Below are 8,382 nucleotides of genomic sequence, written 5' to 3'. Positions count from 1 at the left end.
ATGGTGGATCAAATTGGGCAAAGATATCAGATCTCAGCATCCAACTTGACAACAAAACTAATTTCCCTGTGAGGGCAAAACACATACTGCCACCTTTCCAATACACACTGCCCTGTGTGAGTTCTCTGATGTTTAATAGGCCTTAGGCTGCACACGATTTCTCTCCCTGGGAGAGCTAATAAGATTTCATTCCCTTCTACCTGACTATTTCCACAAGATGTAGAGAAATGTGGGATCACTGAGCTCTCCTCATTATTGCAACTTCATTGTGTCAGATAATCTTAAGAAAGGAGATAGACAGGAAGGCAGAAATGCTCAGGCAGCTGAACTCATGTAATAAGTGAAATCATAGGTGCATTTCCTTCCCATTAGAGCTGTTCAATCACTTTTAAAATCTGTCAAGGAAGACACCTGTAAGTCTCCATCTCAGAGTGTCCTTACAAAGGAGGTTGTGAGACCCTGAGTGCAGGGGGCGCTAGCTCAGAGAAGCAGACCTGTATTTCTTTCATATACTTCCTTCCTGTAGCATGAGTTTCTGGTTCTGAGCACAGATGGATCCAGACAGTTTTTATCTTCTTATACCCAGTTTTCTAAGGGTGCTGTCTGCACTGGTAGTTTGTGGCAGATATCCAGGGAAGAGTATAAAGACAAGACAGCTGATATCCATAGTTCCCCAAGGTGTTCTCTCTCAGCCTCTGAAAAATTGTCATTCAGAGATATTGACCCAGTAGTGGTATCTGTTGTGTTTGGGTAGCTCTGCAATTGATTTATTGATTTTTCTTCTATGCCTTTGTCTAACTTTTGAGCCCATGTCAAGGGCCTACATGTGGCATAGAGTTCCAGAGTTTAACAACCTCTGTGAGGGTATAAAAACCTCTCTCCCCTCTTCTACTCTGTACACACCTCCAGCTTATTCTATCTGGCATCAAATACCTCTTGGAATCTGCAAGGTACTGTCCATCCCTCACTGCTCACACAATTCTCCCTCGAGTTTAATAGGGCTGAGCATATCTGTTTTCTTTCCTACCCTCAACTATTCTCACACAAAAGTTCTCCAGCCATTTTCTCCCATATTTTCTCTTCCAGTTTTACTATATCCTTGGCTGTTCAGGATGAAAACTGCCAGTTTCCCAGTGCTAAGCCAAGGATTGTTTGGCTTGTAGCATCACTTAGAGAAGTTTAGCATTTGTTCCAGGCTTGAATTCTTACTGGTGAGCTGAAAGAGGGCAAGAAAAGGTGATCCAGAACCTGATATGGCTGGTTTCTGCTCTATCATGTTAACTCTCCAGCTGCACTGTCTGGAGCGAAAGCAGGTTCAATTGAATTAGAAGTGGAGAAAGTTTGTCAGTGAGTTGGCAGATAAATTTTGCTTTACACTGTGGAAACAGATATGGTAGTAGAAATCCTTGCTAGTCAGTGTGCATTCTCTCCAGCTCTCTCTGCCAATGAGAAGATTCAGAAAAAGCCAACTTTTTCTTGCCTGGTATCGCATTGTGAATCTGCTTAACCACGTGTTCACCCCCCAGTCTGAAAAGCAAATGCTTTTCAGATTGAATATCTGTTGGTGAAAATAGTTCAGAGGTGACTGGTTACTTTTTAACCCCTGGAAACTGCTTTCAAAAAGCTTTTTTTGCAAGTGCTGCATTTTGTGGCCCCCTTTTTCCCATCCAGGGAATTCAGTCTGGGTACAGGGTATCTGCAAGGGGCTTGCAAAAGGTTATGCTCCAAAGCTGAGCTTGTGTTTTTATGAAATGCATGAATAGCTTTGACCACACTGAGGGAAAAGACAAGTCTGTAAAACTTCAGCCATTGCAAGGCAAGCTGTGAAGCTGAAAATGTAGTGCTGTCAAGAAAAAAAGAGTTCCTACAGTCTTCCAAGGTGAAATCCTAGCCTTCATCTAACTATACAAAGCTGGTGGCAGATTTCCCAGATTTGAATAGGCCATGATTTCACCTTACAGTTGTCATGGACTGCAGGAACTGAATTGGACTGGACAGAGTTAACTCTGATGTCATCCAGGCAGTGGGATTTGTCCCAATGTTTTCTGCATGTAGGTCTAAGAACTTGGTATTGAATTAGAATCTGTCTAGGAGTGCTGGTAATTGCAGAAACAAATCCCAGGGGTTGCCATTTAATCTACAAGCTCAGTTTTGTTTCAATTAGCTGTAAAGTTGGCAATGAGCACAAGTGGGTAACCATGAAATGAAAGCTCCTCCAGTGAACACTGTGTCCACAAACTCTCCAAATTGCTGACTCTCATTAGAAAGCAAAGGGAGGGGAGAAAATAAAACCACAAACAGTGAGATCCAATTATGGTCTTTCTTCTTTGTTCTTCCACTGTCTGGAAATGGCTGGTTTCTGTTCTAGAAAGAGAGCATGTTCTAGACCTGGGTGTGCAGTCCCTCTGCAGCAATGTCCTCTACCTGGACTGAGAGAAAGTGCTAAGATTTCATTTACATGGGGCAGAGGAGCTCTCCCATTTCTTTGCTCAGGATTTCTGTGCCCACTCAGGCCTGACAACAGATCATGCTGTTCCCATGTGTGGAGTTAGCTTCAAGACAGAACTCAAGCCAGTTAATATTCTGTCCAGCTTCCTCCAAAGAGCAGAGCCTGCCCTCAAGTACTTACCATCAAGTAGAATTCAGGTAAATACCTCTTAAAAACTAAAAATGCTGCTTCTCTGGCAGCTTTCACCAGACTTTTTTTAAAGAAATATTGTTTTCCTGACTTTTTAAAGCAAGAATTCAGTCACTCAAGTGAGACTAAATTTATCTTCAATTGTTATAGTAACTTTTATTTTCAAAGTTCAGCTGTGGAGATCTTCATCAGAACATTTCAAAGGACATCCTGCAGATGAGAGGAAAAAGAGGACACAGAAGTAAATTGTCTGAGGTGAAAGAGCAAGCCAGGATCAGAGCTGGAATCAGGACTCCTGACTCCTGGAAAGTTTCTTATCCAGTGAACATAGATCTGTGTTACTCCTGTTGAAGAGGATGATAGCTTTTTCATTAGGCAATTCAAAAAGAACAATTGTTCTATTCAGTACTATATAGCAAAAGAATGTATATTTAAAACAGAGCCAAGACTGTTAAAACCCTGTTTCCAACCCACTGGATTCTGATGTCTTATGAAGACACCCTTAGTAATTTCCCTAACAGGAAAAGCAATAAAACCATCCTAATCATCAAAGATGTTGCTATTTACAGTTTCCAGAGCTATCTCCATCATATTATCTTTCCTTTTCCTCCAGACAAGTCCTGGTGGAAGCCATCAAAGCCTTGTGGTGTGAATTGAACCAGAAACCACCAAAGGTGCTGTCGAGTCTAAATTATTCTCTGATTTTATAGGCTAAGGGTCATCTAATCAGCCTCTGTGAGAACTTTCCTGGGCCACAAAATACTTGTTTCTGAATACTAAAGTCTGTAGGGGCAAGGTTTATCTTCAAATAATGTAACTGGCAAAAACTTGGCTAGAAACAGTTCGCCACTATGGCTTTTAAAAAACTTTTTCCAGGACCCTTTGCAACCATAAGTGCTTTTATTTTTTAATTTTTTAAAATTCCATTTGCAGGTTGTTTACTCAGTGAAAAAGTGGTGGGTGAGCTCATGTCATTCCCATACCAGATTTTCAGAATGAGAAAGCTGTGCGTTACCTCATGTTCCTGTGGCTTTGACCAAAGCAGCAGTCCTGACAGATGTTAGTTCAGAGATCACAGGGTACAGAGTGACTAAAAAAATGTGGTTCAGGGTAGATTTAACATGTAGTATTTCATATATAGTAGTAAGACTCTGGGACCAAAGAAGAAGCGGCAAGAGTTGAAGGAGTGGTAAAAAATAGCGCACCTTTCATGTGCCTTCAGCCATTAATGCAGCTAACACTCAGAGGGAAGTAAAGAAACACAGAGAATTCCCAGAGCTTTGTTTCAATTGATTATAGGCTCTTCTGGCTTCCATGGTATCTTATCTTTACCAGGACAGTAGAGACAACCTAGTGTCTAACACTTTCTCCTTGCTGCATTCCTGTGGAGGAACTCTGTGATACCCTGCCCATTTTACAAATGAAACACCACAGGGTTGAGGGACAGCCTCAGGGTCATGCAGGGAACCAGTCTTAGAGCAAAGAATTAAACAAAGCCCCCCCAAATCCTCATGAGTGCCTTAACTACCTTTGCTTCCCTATCTAGTTTGTTTTAGCACAGAGTAAATTTTAATTGGATGATGAGATAGGCAAAAGCACCTCAGGCACTGTATGAAATGGAGCATGGGAGTCCTTTCAGAAAAGGCTTTCCCTGGTGATAGTTACTTTTTCAATCCTGTTGACTTCCAAAAATCCCCGGTGTCAAGGGTGGCTCAGCATTGGCCCTTCTCCATAAGCAGTCTCACTATAGAGAGAATGATTGAACTCAAAATGCTCTGGAGAGTAATTTGTGGAACCAGAATCTGGCCCAAGAAAAGAGAAAAAGAGTGTCAGTGCTTGTCAGGGAAACTCATCTGAACACCTCTAGCAATTTAAGGGAAGTCCTACAGACACACCAGCAAAGCATTTTGCTGGTTTCCATTAAATAGTTATCACAGATCCTGCTTGCAATCAGATCCATTTCTTAATATATAAAGCAGTTTAGTCCCAAACATTATATATTTAAAAAAAAAAAAAAATCCATGAGTTCTGCAGCACTGCGCAAAGCAATAAATTCTCCTTTGAACTATTAAAATTTTTGCTCGGCAACATCATAGCAAGAACATCACCTTGTCTTGTGATGGTGGGTTAGTCCCACGAGGCCTCCTATGCTTCTTCAGGCCACTAATGAGCTAATCAGCCCTCACTAAATAAACCCTATAGCAGTCCTCACCCAGGAACTTCCACACCTCTTTCATAAATACATTTTTCCCATGTTATAAGTGTGATAATACAGGTCAAGCTGTAAATGGGATTTTTGTTTCATTAATCTAATTGGACAGCAAGGTAGATTAAAGGATTAAACTAATAAATGGAGATAACAGACTTTTCAGCTGTTTTGGACTGGCAGAGCAAGTTCATTCTAACATGGTTTAACCCCGTAAGCCACATTTTTACCACCTTGTGGCCCTCTGAGATGATGGTTCTCTGACATCCTGTAATGCTCTGCTAATTCCCATGCCAAAATATTAGCTGCCATCCTTTACCCTCTGTGAGTTACTAGGTCTGAGCCAAGAATCTGTCAGCATAAGAGAAGCACAATCAGATGGTGCAAGCCTGATTACAGTCCATTGCTGTCTCACCCAGGCCTCCCACTGGTCGTCTCAGCAGACTCACTGCTCTGCCAGATTGTTCTCCTGCCAGTACATCAGTCAGCAACATTAATAAATGGTTACAAAGATAAGTTCCATCTTATCCTGAAGGTAAAGGATCCCAGCAAAGAGAAAGAGATGCAAGGGTAGTCTCGGCTTGGGACTTAATTGGTAGAGCAGAGGTAGGCAAGACCTCCCTGGGAAGCAATGTTGCTCCACAGTCAGTGAGATTGTGATGTGTAAGCTCAGTAAAATCTTTCTGTCTATGATTTTTCTCTAATTCTGGTACCTGAATCCAGTAAATTAAGACTGTCACACACTGCACAACTCCCATTTCCCTCCTGAGGTCTTTGCTATGGCACAAAAGGAAGTCTTGAGCAGACCCAAGTGCTTTTTTTTACTTTGCCACATCCAATCCAAGTTATTTACATATTATCATATTTAAACAGAATTAGAAAGTTTTCGTCCTTTGAGTAGGGTCCCCATGTGTTAAAGTTTCTGAGATGCTTACAGGTTAAAGGTAGTGGGGTTCTTGGATTACACCAGCATTTTCACACAGTTCCCTCTAAAACAGGACTGTGCTTATCTCTACTGGTGGCTTTAGTAAAAGAGTAAATGATGTTGCTGACAATCTGGCTTTTCATCACAAGCTTTTTGAAGTATGGAGAATCTTTTTATAGGACACAAATTTCAGTAAATTAACCTTAAAATTCTTATGGGCCCCCTTATTCATCCTACCTCCTCTAATTTGTTCTAGATAGAATTTATCTCATCTCCCACAGTGTCTGTTCTCTCCTGTTCCTAGGAGGACCCTTAGGCTCAGAGTGCCTTTCCTAATTGAATGTTGATCCTTGTGCTGAAGAATATTTTGACCTATGAACCAATTTCATCTCGGCTCCTGGTGCAAAGCATGTGCCTTGTAGCATTCTCCCTCTCTGCACAGCCAGTCCCCAGGGCTGGGAATGTGAGAGGAAAGCTGGTGTTTCTGCACCACATGATGCACAGCTCCACATTCACTCTGCTCTTAGCTTGGGCCAGTGGCCAATCCTGTAAGCCAAAGAGTCTTGGATCTGTCTCATTTCTGGGTGGGGCCAGATAATGAAGATAACATCCAAGGTGTCATGTCCTAATGCCAGACCACAAGCATAGAGAAAGTCTTAATTTAGTCCGATTGTCTTCACAGAGCTGTCAGACTAGGAATAGCTCTGCTTACAGACAACACATGGGAAGCTTCCTGTGAATCCATACAGGAAATATTTTCCCAGGCAGGACCCATTTCAGCCAAGCCATTTCTAAATGAGTGCCTCAGGAAAAGGCTGTGGTCAAAAGCAGAACCTCCCCTAGCTCATTGTAAGACTGGGGAGGTCTAAGCAGTGACAGCAGACTTTTCCTCCCAGCTGGCAGAGACACCACCACAAATTTCCCTGCAGCTCCTGGGGTAGAACAGAACAGGAGCCAGAATATGGTGAATGTGAACTCTCTCTGGTACCTGGGCAGAGAAGACAAGCTCCTTTGTCAACTTATCACCACTTGTAGTGGAAATGACCTATTAAACCTCTTTTCCTACTGTCCTCTCCCTGGGTTCTTTCTTTCCTAGGTCTGTTAGTGCTTTGTCAAAAGGCAGAAACACAGCTTTGACATAAAACGCTGCTGTTTACAGTTGATAGAAAGCTTACATTAGATCAGGCCACCTGAACCTCCTCACCCAACATAAACAGAATTTATCAACACTGCTTAAACCATTAACCCTGACAACTGAGGTTTTCCAGGGAAAGCCCTTATCAAAAGGGGGCTGCAAAAGAAACCCAGTGAGAAAAATCCTCATTGCCCCAAATGAACCCAAATAACTTCCATGAGAAGATGTGGATGAGTCTTGTTTGGCTCACCCTAATCCATTTGACAAGGCAGGGATTCCTTCAGGTTGGAACACAAATCCTTCAGGAATCTGCCTTGTCAACTTCCTCTGCTCTCCATTTGTATGGCAGCTACAATTTTTTAAAGATTGTTATCTGATCAACATAGGATAGGAATGTTTGGAGTTGAGCATCTGAGTCATTAGTGGAGAGGCTCTTCCATATCCAGTGAATTCAGTTCAGAGAAAGCTCCCCTTGTGTGCTCCCCAGAAGGTTTGTGGCTCCTCTCTTGCATGTGCCCAGACACCGAAAACATCCTGGTGAAGCCCTGAGAAAAGGCTTTGTGAGGGACCCCACTTGGAGAATGTCTCCTGAAACTCTTCCCTGTCGTCAGTGTTTAGAGCAAAGGGTGAGGCCAAGAGAAGAAGCCTGTAAAGAAAGCTTCACATGGGCTTTCCAGATGTAATCAGGCTCTTACCTCAAACATTTGGCCCTTGTTTGTAAGGCAGAAAGCTTCTGGAAAAAGGCATTTTCCAGGACAGTGCTGACTTTCCATCTCCAAATTGAGACTCTGGAAAAAACTGAGAGTTAGAGACAACAAATAAAGAGTAACAGGAACTTTCTCAAGGTTGTGATGAGTTTTTAATTTTATCCACACAGGAATTTCAGTTTCAAGGGAGACAAGACATTTTCACATTCCAAATGCAGAAATATTTTTCCTTTTCATTTTCTCAACTTCTTCTTTTGAGAAGAAAACAAAATGAAGTGATATATGATATAGGAGATATTGCAAACAGTTGTTTAGATGCACATAAAATTGCTTTCTGAGCTATAGATCTCACTTGTTTTCCCAAAGGAAAATCTAACACACATCTACCTCCACCTGCTGGAAGGAGATTAAAAATGTTAACAATTAAAATTTTCAGCTTACCAACCAAAGATCTTCTACATACTGAGGCCTGAGGTGGGAAAAAGATCATAGTGAGGGTAAATGTCCCAAATCCACAGTTTCTGGACTTAGCAAGGCTTCAGTACACAGTACTAGTAAATGTTTAACACTGCAGGGCAATGGAAGACTTGCTTTTGTACTGAGTAAACTTTTGACTGACTTTTTTCCATGTTGGATAGATATTTAGGGAACAGTATTAGCCTCACTGAACAGTGGTGGAAATCCAATGGAATTTAGTTTGAGGCAGAAGCAGGCCATTGGTATGTGAACTGTGAAGGCAACTGAGACTTTTCCTCTCTGCAGATGGTAAAT

At 41.9% G+C, this 8,382-nt stretch overlaps 1 long non-coding RNA gene across 1 annotated transcript; it reads right to left on the bottom strand.

Moving 5' to 3' along the window:
• Positions 1-2,768: 2,768 nt before the first annotated feature.
• Positions 2,769-8,182, bottom strand: LOC110470593 (uncharacterized). Its single transcript, XR_002465447.2, has 3 exons — positions 8,053-8,182; positions 7,600-7,692; positions 2,769-2,848 (listed from the first exon to the last, which is right to left on the bottom strand). It is a non-coding gene; the product is annotated as an uncharacterized LOC110470593 (long non-coding RNA).
• Positions 8,183-8,382: the final 200 nt, after the last annotated feature.

This window comes from Lonchura striata, chromosome 8 (genome assembly GCF_050655825.1).
Source record: "Lonchura striata isolate lonStrDom1 chromosome 8, ASM5065582v1, whole genome shotgun sequence".
Taxonomy (NCBI): Eukaryota; Metazoa; Chordata; class Aves; order Passeriformes; family Estrildidae; genus Lonchura; species Lonchura striata.
Note: the sequence above shows the minus strand (reverse complement) of the source record. Positions and strands in the feature narration are given on the sequence as shown.